We start from the raw sequence: 16,583 nt of genomic DNA, 5'->3' as shown, positions 1-16,583 counted from the left end.
TGGACCCTACCCCCTCCTGAATATCAAATGTTCCATCCCTTGGTATTACATAACGCCAGATTACAGGAAATGTATTTACAACCTTGGGAAGTTTTTAATTAATGCTATGAGTGTTATCATTTTAATGTAAACAGCACTTAAAGTTAGTTACAGATGGTGAAATGCCTTCCAATGTGGGCGGTGATTACAACTACTGGAATTATCCTGGATCCAAATTTCTCATCAGTTCTTGTATGTCTCACATAGAAAAGTTGCAAAAATTGGTCTGCAAGGAAAAAATTCACCTCAGCTTTGTTTTCTGGATCAAATTTTCCTACAAATTGATACCAAATATGACAAAATTATGTTCACAGCCTTCGAAACTGTCTCACAACATATCCTGGGTTGGTGTAGGTCATTTAAGGTCACAAACTGAGAAAATTACCTAAAATATACAAATTTGGGCGTTTCCCAACACTTTGAGCAGAAAATTTATCTAATAACATCCCTCGGGGCTTTATACCAAATTACAAAGCTATCAAACAAGTAATTTTGAGAACAAGTTTTCTTGACCAAAAATGACAATATTGTCTTAAAATACAATGTATATTTCAGGACAATTTCCACATATCTAACTATTGTCATCTCTGTACGTCTGTGTACCAAATATAAAAGCTGTCTGTCCAGGGGTTTTAAAAAGAAAATACTGTTTAAGATTTTTTGACCAAAAATGACAAAATTGCTCCAAAATAGTAATTTTCCTAATTGACAAAATTGCTCCAAAATAGTAATTTTCCTAATTTTGTCATAATTTCAACAAATTAGAAGAGTAACACCCTCGCAAACATCAAAACCAAATTTGAGAGTGATTGGGCAGGCGGTTCAGAGAAAAAGAATTTTTACTGAAAATGAGATAAATCACCAAAAAATTCAGCAAAAATACAAAATTAAGGATATCTTCACAATATTCATAAAACTGTATAAGGTTCACCTAAGGTACTTGCACACAAATTTTCAAAGCAATCAAAACAGCGGTTCTCGAGATATTAATTCTTGACCATTTTCACATTTTGTAAGCTCATTTGCATAATTTTGGCAATGCAGACTTCATTTGAACAAATCCCATCTATAGCCCAGGATGCATCCACACACCAAATACCAAGCTGAAATTTGCAGCGGTTTGCGTGTTTTTGATGTTGACGGACATACTGTACATACATACATACAGACGCCATCGACTTCAGCTTATACGATAAACTCACATTGGTATAACCAAATGTGAGCTAAAACAAGCGACTCAACAGTTGACAGAGCTCTGCTGTGTTATGTAGAGAATAACCTTTTGTGACACATGTATTGATGAAGAAGGTGGATATCTTTGAAAGCTCATTTCAGATGGCCTGACCAAAAATGGAAAAAAATTCATAAATCATCACAATTTTAACAAATCTAAGTTGGGTTATCCCTAGGGACCTGTATACCAAATAACAAAGCTGTCTGACCAGTGGTTATGAAGAAGAAGATTTTTTACCGAAAACGCCTTTTTGGGCGCTAATTTGCATATTTTCAACAATATCAAAAAATTAATAAAGTAGTTTTTCAAAATTATAATCCACACAACAAATATCAAATCAGTAAGTACTGCAGTTCTCAAGATATTTGAGTGGACGGACGCCTCACAAACGGACATACATACATACATACATACATACATACATAGACTGATGGTGGACGCCGGACGGATACCCCATCCCAATAGCTTCTATAGATTATATTACCGTATTCCTCCGATTCTAAGACCCCGCCCGTTTATAAGACCCCCAGGATTATTTTATCAATTCGTAATTACCTGTTAGTTCGTTTATAAGACCCCCCAGGGGGGTACACCCGAATTTTGACTGGAACAATAGAGCCATTGTCATGTAATGGGACCAGAATATCCACAACACCTACGCTGCTTATCAAAGTCACAAACAAGTGTCAAAGTGAAGTATCAAACCTCACACACACACGCACACTATTGTTGGGGTTTGGAACATGTCAATCGGGAACAGTTCTATCATTTCCTGGCGATAAAACTACACTTGGATTTCACTACCTAAATGAACAATATAAAAGAGTTGGATTTTTTAGCGTCTCGATCTAGTACAATGTCGTCTTTTCGTTACTGTCATTTTGCTACCATCAAATAAGCAGATTTTTCAACATCTGATTATGTACGAATCGAACATTTCGATGCAATTTGGCTACCATGAAATGAACATTTAGGATCGTCGGGTTTTCGGACTTGTCGATCAAGTACGATTCGCTCATTTCATCACGATCAAACAAACACAATTTACACTCATACAAACACAAAAAAGTTTGGGTTCAGTAGTTCTCTTTTTGGAGACTGTTGTGGCCCTTAAAAGGGCCGTTTCATTTTTTGGTCAGCGGCATGATTTGGTCTGTTTTAGTGAATATGTACGGTGAAAACAGTACCTCGGACTGATTGCTTTAGCAGAGGTACAGCCGCATTATTTGCCAAAACACCGACGTGACATTTCTCTGCCATGCCAACTCTTGGAGAATGGATGAATGCTTTCTTCTTTGCCTTCAAGTAGTATTTTTGTTGACTGACACGTCACGATCGATGATATTCGAAAGTAACCGTGCCCGGTATGAGTGCTGCATCTCGCTTCAAACTTTCAACTTTGCAACCATCTTGAACAACGGCTACAGCATTTCGATCGTGTATGTTGTTTGCATCTCGGCGAAGTTCATACGGCAAACCAAGTTCTAGCTGATTGCGACGGTAGTTAGGCATGCCGACAGCGAGAATGTTTTTAATAATTACTTTTTTTCTTGCCCATGACGACCATGCACTGTCTTATGACTTTTCGGAAAATAAAGTCTACGATAAATCGACGCATTTTTATAGGATCTTGTGACGATGTCGGGAAATCCTTTTGTTGCCGTTATCAATAGAAAATTTGGGACGTGTGAATGACACGAGCTTTGAACTTGCTTCGCTCAACTTTTACACTTTTGTTTTCATACTACTGAGGCAAAAGACTACGGCACATAAAAAGTTGCTCTTTAAATGGTGTGCTTATAAAGATTTTTTCAACAGTTTTCTATCAGGTAAGGTATCTTTTGTGATCATTGTGAATAGCTGCACGTTTTCTCTTACGTTCAAATTTACCATTAAAGTATAAGATTTTTTCAACAGATTTCTATTACGTAAGTTTTCTTTTGTGATCATTGTGAAGAGTTGAAAGTTTTCTCTTACGTTCAACTTTACCGTATAAGCAACCAGTGAAAATAGAAATATCATTGGCATCGTAAAATCTTTCAAAAAGACTTAATGACGACGATATCGACTTCGACTGGTTTGACTTAGATGAAGAGGGCAATTATTGTGTTGACAAACGAAACGCGATATCCAAAGTTTCTTCCGCGCATGAACTGAAAATTCTTTGAATTTCTTCCGTTTATGTTTCATCAATTTTGTAGTTTTTCTCATGTAATGAAGGTATTTATTGTTTGAACGGCATTTGTGTGTGTCCTTTCCTGGACTAGTCCCAGCAATGAGTAGAACGATAGTGTAACAGATTTCAAGATTATGCACGCTTTCGAAGTCTTGCGAGGGAAAAATACCCAACTTCATAAGCTTAAACGGCCCTATACACTTACAGTTAGAACAAAAACGTGCATGATCGTACCATATTCCGAACAGTTGATCATAGATGACTGAATTCCACATCAGGAGACATTTCGGTCATCGATACAAGTAATAAAAAAACTTCAGGTGTATTGCCAAAATTCAACACATCAAATATAAAGCAGATTGGCGCAGCAATCTTTCGTCTCGGCCAGCCGATGCCTCAACACTTTACCTGTTCGAGCCTGCCTGTTCGTAAGATCACATTTCGTTTCGAGATACGGATAGACTTTTTGAAACTAGGAGCAAAATAATAAAACTCACGACGTGTAATTGATCGTTTATTTAAGGAGTACAGTAAATGAAAATCGTACATAGAAAACATCGGACGGACACCATCCCACTGAACAGAATTTTACCTTGACCTCATGCACTGACACCTTTGACCTATTGCGTAAATTGACCAATCACAGCCAGCGGAACTTCAGGGACTTTCCCTTCACTCATTGTCTGACCTTTGTGGCCATGCTATGGGGAGCGAGCTGCTGCTGAGGAACGTACTTGTTGTACAAAGTTTCGTGGTGATTATCTATTCACGAAATACAAAGATTTTTTGCTATCGTATTGTTTAGTAAAAGAAGGTATGGCAAATACATTATATTTCAAGACCTTGTGGATCTCCATTAATTTATACTTGTACAGATTTGACTGCCAGTATCTACACAGCATGGCATGAGTCGATATCACAAAGTATGAGTTGTCTGTAGCGTGAATCAAAAAATCATTGGCATAAAAATTTGCATAACATCGCATAAATTAGCATAAATTAACTTCGACGTTCGATTTTGCGGTGACATCCGTTTTTTAGACCCCCCATATCTTTTTCGTCATCTTTGGTTCTGAAAAGGGGTCTTAGAATCGGAGGAATACGGTAGTCTATAGTAGCTAATAAATGAGAGTTTATTACATTCTAATTATAGTAAACAAGACTTGCTTCAATCAAGATTTACGTCATAAAAAACAGCATATCTGTCAGGTTATAAAGAATCTTGAGCTGGTTATCTTTTAATATCAGTATTTTCATCCTACATGTATTAACCAAGCACATTTTAACTTTCAAATTAACATTGTAAGTAAGTTCTGTTGAATAAGTTGAGACTGTACGTACTCACAGAAAGCACACTGAAGAGACAAATGTTTGAAACTTAAGAAGTTCAAGGTCATCAAAAGCTTATAAGGAATCATGTAACACTTTCATTGCACTGTTCACACAGATTGCATAATTGCCAAAAATAGCTCATGAGGAATCTTACAGCCCAGCTTTACCATAAAACCCTATCACTTTGACCACTCTTTTAATTGACCACTCTATTTTTTCCTCAAAAGTAATTTTATTTTATCCTTACCAAGTCAACCATAAATGGAAATTAGAACTTTCTCTATCTCTATTTATTTGACCACCCTATCATGACAAACTATTATGAGCAATTTCTTTTAGATAACATACAGGGCACAATAAATGACGGTCAGAATATATCAAAGTTGGGATTCAGGAAAGTTGCCTTTACATGTTTTAATCCCCAAGATGGTAAGCATTTCACAATGAACTGTCAAAAAAAGTTGAACTTTCTGATGATTCCACACTAAAATTATTTTGGCTTTGATGATTTCCTAATTAATTCAATTATTTAAAATCATATTAATTATTTTTTTCTGGGTGAATTGATAGGGTTTATACAGTACAAGAATTACATACAATGTAAGTCAAATTTTGACCAAAAATGACAAAAAAATTCCTAAAAAATACACATTTGCATATTTCATCACAATTTGAACAAATCTAAGTTGGGTTATCCCTAGGGACCTGTATACCAAATAACAAAGCTGTCTGACCAGCGGTTATGAAGAAGAAGATTTTTTACCAAAAACGCCTTTTTTGGCATTAATTTGCCTATTTTCAACAATATCAAAAAATAGCGTCAATGACACTGTAGCTCCCATCCTGGACTATTTAGTGTTTGTTCTCTGGTCAGATATTTGAACATGTGTGAAAGGGATAAAGTGCATGAAGTGAAAATACTTAAATGTAGTGTACTGGAGACAGTGAAATATGTTTAATGTATTTATTCAGAACATAAAATGGAAAAAATACAGAATTAGAAATATCGAATACTGTGATACAACCATTAACTAAAAAGTCATTGACAATGACAGTCCCCACTTGTAATAGGAGTATTAGTCTTGATGGGGCAGGGAAATGTGGTCATTAAGAAGTATCACTGGAGTGTATATGTTGAGATCTATGGGAAAATAGGTCTATGTCGTTGTTCCCAATTTGAAACACATGAGGCATGTCTAAGTTATGGTTCTAAATCGGGAAAAAAGATCAGACCTCTAGCAGTATTGGACAGCCAAGAAATACATATGCGCATAATAATTGAGGTACAAGATGTGACATCTTAAGGTCTAATATCCTATCAAAATTGGAGGGTATAGAACTTGTGGTTATTGAGATATGCATATATAGTATAATCAAGGTCAAAGGTCATTGAGGTTACATGACATTTTGAAAAAAAAATTATATTGCTAATTAATCCCTATATGCCAAAAAATCAGACCTCTAGCTCTATTCACTTGCCCAGAATTAGATGTGTGCAAAATTAATGAGGTAAAGCGTGTGTTGTCATAAGGTCTCCCATCCTACTAAATACAAAGGACATAGCACTTGTGATTACTTATTTATTGACATAAACATATATTTTAGGTAAAAGGTCATCAAGGTCACATGACATTTAGTCAAAAAAATTCTCTCCTATAGTTATCCCTTTATACCAAAAATCAGACATCCAGCTCTATTGGCTTGCTCAGAATGAGATATGTGCATAATTAATGAGCTACAATATGTGGCATCATAAGGTGTCCAATCATACCAGATATGAAGGGTGTAGCACTTGTGGTTACTGAGTTATGGACAAATATGTATATCTGAGGTCAAAGGTCACCGAGGTCACATTACATTTTGTCAAAAAAATTCTCTCCTATAGTTTATCCCTATATATCAAAAATCAGACCTTTGGCTCTATTGGCTTGCTCAAAATTAGATATGCACATAATTAATGAGGTACAATATGTGGCATCATAAGGTGTCCCATCATACCATACATGAAGGGTGTAGCACTTGTGGTTACTGAGTTATGGACAAATATGTATATTTGAGGTCAAAGGTCACCGAAGTCATGTCACATTTTGTCAAAAAATTGTATTGCTAGGTTATCCCTATATACCAAATAAAGTTATCAAAACAAACCACCAATTGTATGAAACATGGGCCTAAAAAATACAGACAGACTGACATTCACAGACTGGCACAGAGTGATGACATTGACCCCAAGTGTGCCTAAGGCCCATGGAGAGTGATAAAGATATAACAAAAAGCTGAATGTAATGATAAAATAGTTAAGTATAGGCCTACAGACACTGAGGGTGAATATGTTACAGCAATTTGATTAGTTTCTTTTCGTTTTCTAATTCTGTGATAATTTTTAAGACAATCAAACTGCAAGGCAGTTTTAATATGTATTGACATACATGTTATCTTTTACAAGCACACAGCAAACTGTTCTTGATTTTTCATTTACAATATTTGACATAGACTGAAATACATAACATGCAACCAATATTTACATTTTGCCCATGCACCAGATACATGGAGAGATTTCAACATGCAATCATTAACTCAGAAACCCTATAGGGAAAAGTAAACATTGTTTTCTTCCAGAACAGCTGGTACATCCACATCTGGAGCAACTTACAAACTTAACCAATTACACAAGGATGATGACACAAGAGATAAAGTTAAACTGTGGTGAACTTGACTATTCCTTTCAAATCCTTACCTAACTTGATTGACATCTTAAACTAAAATACACTGCATGTTTAATGGCACACAAAAATACATCAGGGGTGTACCATTTGATAAAAGGGGGTTGTCTGGAAGATTGATGAGGAACATCTTTTTATCCGATACACTGTACATTCTTTTTTTCCCACTATCCCACCTTTTCTTTTTGACAAACCTTCTGTGGCTGATTTTTTTATTGACATTTGTTTGGATTTTTTTCAAAATCTGCCAGGACCCCCCCCTCCCCCTTCCATCACTCTTTAACATTGAAAAAAACTTTGAATATATTTGTTGGAAACCAAACCTGCTGAAATCACCTCAGCTATGTTTTCTCATTATTTTTTACCGCATTTCAACACCAAATACAGTTTACCATTTCAAATGCTTACTGAATCACAACATTATCTTAAACATAGGGCCAATGTCCCTGAAGCTACTATAGACATGGATACAAAATTAAGTATTTCCTGACTGTATGAAATCATCTCACTAAGGTCATCCTAGGGACCTGTTAACAAAATATTAAAGCTGTCTGACCAGCGGTTTTGAAAAAAACAAGCGACCCAATAGTCGACAGAGCTCTGCTGTGTTATGTAGAGAGCAACTTTTTGTGACATATGTATTGATGAAGATGGTTGAGATCTTTGATAGCTCATTTCAGGATGGCCTGACCTAAAATGGCAAAATTAGCTGCAAAAATACAAAATTGATGATTTCATCATAATTATGTATAAAAATGTATACCAAATATCAAAGCTATCACATGAATAACTTTTGAGAAACAAATATTTTGACCAAAAACGGCAAAAATTGACCCAAAAATACAAACATAGGGCCAAAGTCCCTGAAGCTACTATAGACATGGATACAAAATTAAGTTTTTCCTGACTGTATGAAATTATCTCACTAAGGTCATCCTACGGACCTGTAAACCAAATATTAAAGCTGTCTGATCAGCGGTTTTGAAAAAACAAGCGACTCACAGAGCTCTGCTGTGTTATGTAGAGAATAACCTTTTGTGACACATGTATTGATGAAGAAGGTGGATATCTTTGATAGCTCATTTCAGGATGGCCTGACCAAAAATGGGAAAAAAATCCATAAAAATACAGATTTGCATATTTCATCATACTATATTAGTCTACAATAGCAAATAAACGAGAGTTAAGTACATTCTAATTAAAGGAAACAAGACTTGCATAAATCAAGATTTACGTCATAAAAAAACAGCATATCTGTCAGGTTATAAAGAATCTTGAGCTGGTTATCTTTTAATATATTATTTTCATCCTATTAACCAAGCACATTTTAACTTTCAAATTAACATTGTAAGTTCTGTTGAATAAGTTAAGATTGTACATACTCAGAGAAAGCACACTTGAGACAAATGTTTGAAACTTAAGAAGTTCAAGGTCACCAAAAACATTATAGGGAATCATGTTACACTCTCATTGCACTGTTTACACAGATTGCATAAGTGCTATAAATAGCACATGAGGAATCTTACAGCCCAGCTTTACCATAAAAACCCCATCACTTTGACCACTCTTTTAATTGACCACTCTGTTTTTTTCCTCAAAAAGTAATCTTATTTTATCCTTACCAAGTCAACCATAAATGGAAATTAGAACTTTCTCTATCTCTATTTATTTGACCATCCTATCATGACAAACTATTATGAGCAATTTCTTTAGATAACATAAATGGTGTTCAGGATATATCAAAGTTGGGATTCAGGAAAGTTGCCTTTACATGTTTTCATCCTCCAAGATGGTAAGCATTTCACTATGAACTGTCAAAAAAAGTTGAAATTTCTGAAAATTCCACACTAAATTATTTTGGCTTAGATGATTTCCTAATTAATTCAATTATTTAAAATCATATTAATTATTTTTTTCTGGGTGAATTGATAGGGTTTATACAGTACAAGAATTCCATACAATGTAACTCAAATTTTGACCAAAAATGACAAAAAAATTCCTTAAAAATACACATTTGCATATTTTATCACAATTTGAACAAATCTAAGTTGGGTTATCCCTAGGGACCTGTATACCAAATAACAAAGCTGTCTGACCAGCGGTTATGAAGAAGAAGATTTTTTACCAAAAACACCTTTTTTGGCATTAATTTGCCTATTTTCAACAATATCAAAAAGTTAAAAAAAATAGTTTCTCAAAATCATATTTTTCATCTACACAACAAATATCAAATCAGTAAGTACTGCGGTTCTCAAGATATTTGAGTGGACGGACGCCTCACAAACGGACATACATACATACATACATACATACATACAGACTGACGACGGACGCCGGACGGATACCCATCCCAATAGCTTCTATAGACTATAGTCTATAGTAGCTAAAAATTGAAGATTTCATCAAATTTCACTATATCACACTAAGAGAACCCCCAGGAACCTGTATACCAAATATCAAAGGCATCAGACAAGTAGTTTTTGAGAAACACATTTTTTGACCAAAAATGTCAAAAATTGCACAAAAAATACAAAATTGCAGATTTCATCATATATTCTATATATCATATTTAGTTTATCTGTAGGAACCTGTATACCAAATATCAAAGCTGTCAGACGAGCAGTTTTGATGAAATAAATTTTTGACCAAAAATGACAAAAAAATTCCTTAAAAATACAGATTTGCATATTTCATCACAATTTGAACAAATCCAAATTGGGTTATCCCTAGGGACCTGTATACCAAATATCAAAGCTGTCAGACGAGCGGTTTTGATGAAATAAATTTTTGACCAAAAATGACAAAAAAATTCCTTAAAAATACAGATTTGAATATTTCATCACAATTTGAACAAATCCAAGTTGGGTTATCCATAGGGACCTGTATACCAAATATCAAAGCTGTCTGACCAGCATTATGAAGAAGGAGATTTTTTACCAAAAATGCCTTTTTGGCACTAATTTGTATATTTTCAACAATATCAAAAAATCAAAAAAAGCACAATTATTTCAGGTCAGCCCAAAGTACTTACATGCTAATTTTTCATGTAATCTGCTCAGTGGTTATTGAGATTTTCAATTTTGACTGTTTTTACATTTTTTCACTTAATTTGCATATTTTTGGCAATGACAACTTCATTTGAACAAAATCTCATCTACAGCCCATCATCCATGTACACACCAAATATCAGGATGAAATGTGCAGCGGTTTTGGAGTTTTTGATGTTGACGGACAGACATACAGACATACAGACATACAGACATACAGACATTTCCCTAGCCTATAAGAATAGCTTCCATTGCCATATATACATATGGCTATGGGAGCTAAAAATTAAAAAAAATAGTTTCTCAAAATCATATTTTTCATCTACACAATAAATATCAAATCAGTAAGTGCCGCGGTTCTCAAGATATTTGAGTGGGACGGACGCCTCACAAACGGACATACATACATACATACATACATACATACATACATACATACAGACTGACGCCGGACGGATACCCATCCCAATAGCTTCTATAGACTATAGTCTATAGTAGCTAAAAATAATTGTTATTTTATTTTCATCTTTGTCTTAACACAAGCTGAATTTGTACATTTTTGCAAAACAATAAGAAAATGAAGAAAAAATAAGTAGCCACCTTTGCAATTACAATCCTTTAATTCTTTCTGGTCTAAAGTACAATATGACATATTTACCTTCTCCTGGTGGTATTCCAGGCCTGTCTGTAATGTTGAGAGTGTCACAGGTTAACTGATTGCCAGTTTTATCAGCTTCTGATACAAAATTGTCATTAAAATAACACTGGTACTTTTCCTGATTCTCCAGTGGGGAAGTTGGGCAACTGTTACTGTTATCTTGAGAGAAAATAGACAAGAACAAAAAAATTTGCTTTCATTAAATTGTAAGTGACTTTAATAATAGGGCTGAGAATCTGAAGTCGGTCAACGGAGACTCCTTGCCCAACTTAAATCCACAAGTGAAAGCATTTTCATTTTTCACAATTTCAAATTTTTCTGGGGAAATCATTCACTGCTTTTCAAACTATGACTTGCTTCATAATCTTTTTATTGAACTCTTTGCACCATGATCAGATTATTTGCATATAGTAGGCTAACAATTGGGGGTCAGGGCTCAATGGGATAAAATATACAGCTAGTGTTGGCATTGGCGACAGTGACTTTAATTTCAATTTTAGTTTCATTCTCTGATGAAACTATCTTCATCCCTGTGCACTTGGTGTTACTTTGGACACTGACATCTTGGTGCTTGCACATTTTGTTTGTTTTTCCCAATATAAATAATTCACAGGAAACAGTCTGACACACTTGAAAACCTGTAATACTTCAAGACCAGGTAGAACATGTCACTGCTGACATCATGAAAATATTTGGACAAAGCCAAATTATGCTGATATTCATTCCTTTTGGACTGTCAGGTGGCTACAGATTTATTCATACCATTGACATGTATAACTGTACGTCTAATAATTTAAGTCATAACATCCTGTACTTTCTATCAGGACATCAATTTGAAAAAGTTTCAAAATATTGATGTGTTGAACTTGTTGCAAAAGAAACATATGTGTGAAACTAGATAACGTACTCTACTCACTGAGTTCACCAACATGTCATTAGTGTATAACATGGATGCTTGGTTTACAAATTTTAAAGATTTTCTAACCTTGTCTTGAATGGTTATAGGTGAGCTGTCGGTAGGTTCAACTGATGTAATGTTACACAGGTAGAGTTAGGGGAAAACACATCAATCCATCTTAGACTTTGATCACTCAGGGGCAGTCTGAATACAGAGAACATCTGTGAAAGGAAATAGAAACAAAATATACATGGTTGAGTCGATGAAATTTACTGTGCTACTGAACTCAAGACTGATCCACATAACTTGCCAAGTATAGTGGTTATATTCCCCTCTACTCTTTTTTGAGAGAAAAGAGATACATATAAAACAATTTATGCACATAAATTGATGAGCTGATGTAGTCCACTAACATGAGAAAAACACAAGGAAAATTACTCATTAGCCACCAAACTAGATTACAACAAACCAGAAATAAAATGAAAATGCTCCCATATTTCAGTATGTCTTGTGGTTCAACTGTAAATTTTTAACTTTTCTCACAAGTTTATAACCTCATTGAAATTGTTATGATCAATATCATGAAGAATAACAGTAACTAGTAGTAACATCTTGATGATTGAGCATTTTTTGCTCACGTGTTAACACACGTGAGCATATGTCGCAGCGATGTCTGTCTGTCTGTCTGTGTGTCTGTCTGTTGGTCCGATATCTCAAAAATGGCTGATCAGATCAGAATCAAATCTGGTACATAGATTCAGTTAGCAAATGGCAAGAACTGATTAGTTTTTGGTGGGTCACAGTGGCTTGCATATTTTTGCCCATTTGCATAATTGATGATTTTAGAAAAAAAATTATATATATTAAAAACGACTGCACACAATTTGATGAGATTTGCTACAAATGTTGATCACACCAAGATATATCAGCAGTGGGAACCATTAAGGGGTGACATGAAAGATAGTCACTAATTTGCATATTTAATCAACTTTTCTAATTTGGGATATATATCTGATTTGACTTGATCAAAATTGACCAAATTTGGTATGTATATTGAAGATTCTATGATTAACATTATTGAAAGTCATTAAGCATTTTAACTTCACCAGATAGCTAATTTGAATATTTAATGAACTTTGCCAATTAGGGATATATATTTGAATTGATTTGACCAAAGTTGATGAAACTTGCTACATGTATTGAAGATACTATGATACAACATTCTTGAAAGTCATTAAGCATTTTTACTTCAGCCAATTCCGAATTTGCATATTTAATGAACTTTCCTAATTAGGGATATATATCTGAATTGACTTGACCAAAGTTGACAAAACTTGCTACGTATATTGAAGACACTATGATACAACATTATTGAAAATCATTAAGCATTTTTACTTCAGCCAATTCCTAAGTTACATATCTAATGAACTTTGCTAATTAGGGATATATATCTGAATGGACTGGACCAAAGTTGATGAAACATACATTAAAGATACTATGATACAACATTATTGAAAGTCATCAAGCATTTTTCTCCAGGCAATTCCTAATTTGCATTTTCAATGATCTTTCTAATTATGGAATCCGATATATCCTGGGATTCACTTGATCAAAGTTGGCAAAACATGCTATGTACATTGATGATCATACCAGGTTAAAACAATATCGAAAGTCATTTCACATTTTCATTTCAGGTAATTTATAATTTGCATATCTAATGAGCTTTCACAGTTCGGCATATATGACTTGAAGGATTTGGCCAATGGTAATTACACTTGCTATATAAAGTAGTGATACAACGACAGCAGTCAAAGAACTTTTAATTTAATATTTTTATTTCATTTTATTTCTATTACATATTTGTACTCCATGACCTTTTAGAATTAATCGGCGGTGAACATTGTTCATTATGTTGATCATAATACTTTCAATGAAGTTGCAAACATGTGGCAAAGGTTCAAATTTACACATAACTGCAATATATAATGAAACACGTGAGCATTTTCAGTTCATATCTGGTGTTGGGTTTTCACATTATTGAAGCAAGTTTCATGAACTTTGGTCAGGTAAATCCAGATATATCCCTAATTAGGAAAGTGCATAAAATATGCAATTTACAATCAACTTTCATGTCATCCCTAAATATCTTTCACCACTGATATATCCTAGTGTGATCAACATTTGCAGCAAATCTCATCAAATATTGTGAGGCTGTTGTCAGTGTAAGTCAGTTTTACAATCATAAATTATGCACAAAGCATAAAATATGCAACCTACAGACAGATACTATACATATACACACAGACAGACACACATTGCTGCAACATTAGCTTCCATGTGTGAACAAGAGAGCTTACAACGAGTGATGCACATACAAAAAAGAAACACTAAATTACTAGTCTATGAAAATTGTCCTCAACCAATGATAAGACGACAATAAACTAAGTATCGCAACCAAAAAGGTTACCTGATTGCAAACTCAGAGCATCCATATTTAAAAGTAACATGGATTTTCATACTTGTACCATTGCATAAATATTCTCACTTTAATAGTTGTTATAAATCTATCATTGGATTGTAATCAGAAGTAGAGTGACAAGTGATCAGGTACACATTGTGTTTGTGCCTGAATGTGGTCTGAATACATCTAGACATTTAACAATGTAATGTATGGCACAAACTCAAGAAATTCTCTCTGATGACAGAAAATTCTACATGTTACAAGTACACAGTAAGTGAGGCTACCCATAATTCCCCTTGATGTGTGCACTCAGATATTGTTTTGGGCTTATCGAATTTTATCAATTTCTGAACAATTTGATACTTAGAATATAATGTCAAGGATACTCCAAAACTATTGCTTGTGTTTAAAATTTGAGACTAAATTGAACAGGAAGTCAATGTTTGAAGGTGCTAAAGATTGTACACTTAGTCTAACTTGTCAAGGTAAAGTTATCAGCAACTAAGATGGTCTCATCATACCACCTGTCAGACACACAAATTTCTTTTGTCATGAACATTAAAAAACTCAATGCCCCTTTCATTTGCCAGCACAGATGCAACTTATTCCCTTAATTTCCTTAAAAATATTGTGTATGGTTGTCAAAAATATATGTTAACAAAATTACAAAATTGCTATCTCCTCCCCTAGAAAAGGGAATATTCTTCTCATTATTCACAGTGTGAAATAAGAAATTATATTTATCAAAAAAATGTTGTCAGAATTTTGAAATATTGACTGAGCTGTTCTATGTACAGAAGAAATTTCTTCAGTTCAATGAGCGATCTCCGTGTGTACTGATCATGGAGTATTTTGGGTAGCCTCACTTACTGTGAAGTAATGACATTGAACTGATGCAGAGAAATTTCCAGAAATTCCTATATTGACTCAAAGGGTTATGAAATGTGGTAAGCTGTAAGGTACACTAGCTGAGACTTTGCATAAGGTTTGAGGCGATACCGAAGGATTCAAAGCGGGTGTTGGTTGCTATGGCAGGCAATGTTCCAAACGCGCACTTTGCCCATGCAAAATCTTACCGTTCCGTTGTTTTCTATGGATTTTCGACTCCTGGTATTTTGAAAATGCTCAAAATCTTTCAACTCTCTCAATTGTAAACCAATTTAGCTGACTTTTGGTAGGATTATTGAAGTCATACATGAGAATATAGATAAGCATGCGTTTCTAAAAATTCCGGACCGTTTATGAGATATCGCCGTAAAACCCTTCAAAATTTCACAAAATGACACAGTAGATATTTTCCTGTTCAAAAATCGTTTGTACTTGAACAGATAACATAATCCATGCTAGGGGCTCTAAACAATTATCTCATGTGTAACATTTTGAAATTTTGGAAAATGTGGTGCAAATTTGTAGGAGCTGAAACGTTTTAAAGTACAGCTGTGAAAATTTGTATATGTGTGACGTCACTGGCCAATCGCGCGACAAACCTGCGTCTTTTGGAATTGTATGGTTCTGTAAATCTTTATTATGCAAAGAAAACCATGAAAACTTTGCATTTTGATTGATTTTGGAAATTGCCCTTAGCAACCTTTGCTTAGCAATAAGAATCCTTCGGTATCGCTTTAAGGAGGCAAATATGCTTAACCATGATATATGGTATCAAAATTTCAAATACCTTCTCTCTAGAGAGCACCATCCACAGTAAGGATCTTGTGATGCAAAGCATGACTCACATGTTGTGTACTGACTGCAATCTTCAACTTTAACTTTGTGTACCTACATGTATTTGAATTTAGTAAAAGTGTAAACTGAATTACGTTTATTCATTTACTCAATGTCTGATATAACATCATCAAGTTGCAGTAGTTCAGGAAGTTGTAACTGACATTTTGGCAAAATTATTCTTTAAAAGGACTGTCATATTGACTAAGGAAGTAAAATCTTTAAAATGAAAGACTAAAATTAAATGTTTATTGCCAATTGTTTTGGACATGCATATACATGTAATGGCTGCC

General features: G+C 34.4%; 1 protein-coding gene across 1 annotated transcript in view; it reads right to left on the bottom strand.

Moving 5' to 3' along the window:
* The window catches only part of LOC139135354 (plexin-A4-like), a 105,005-nt gene that overhangs the window by 63,928 nt on the left and 24,494 nt on the right, over positions 1-16,583 (bottom strand). The window contains exons 5-7 of the mRNA XM_070702706.1: positions 16,244-16,344; positions 12,195-12,328; positions 11,210-11,368 (exon numbers count right to left, since the gene is read on the bottom strand). The gene's annotated coding sequence lies outside the window, so the exon portion shown is untranslated. The remainder of the gene's footprint in view (positions 1-11,209; positions 11,369-12,194; positions 12,329-16,243; positions 16,345-16,583) is intronic.

The sequence above is a fragment of the Ptychodera flava genome, chromosome 6, assembly GCF_041260155.1.
Source record: "Ptychodera flava strain L36383 chromosome 6, AS_Pfla_20210202, whole genome shotgun sequence".
Taxonomy (NCBI): Eukaryota; Metazoa; Hemichordata; class Enteropneusta; family Ptychoderidae; genus Ptychodera; species Ptychodera flava.
Note: the sequence above shows the minus strand (reverse complement) of the source record. Positions and strands in the feature narration are given on the sequence as shown.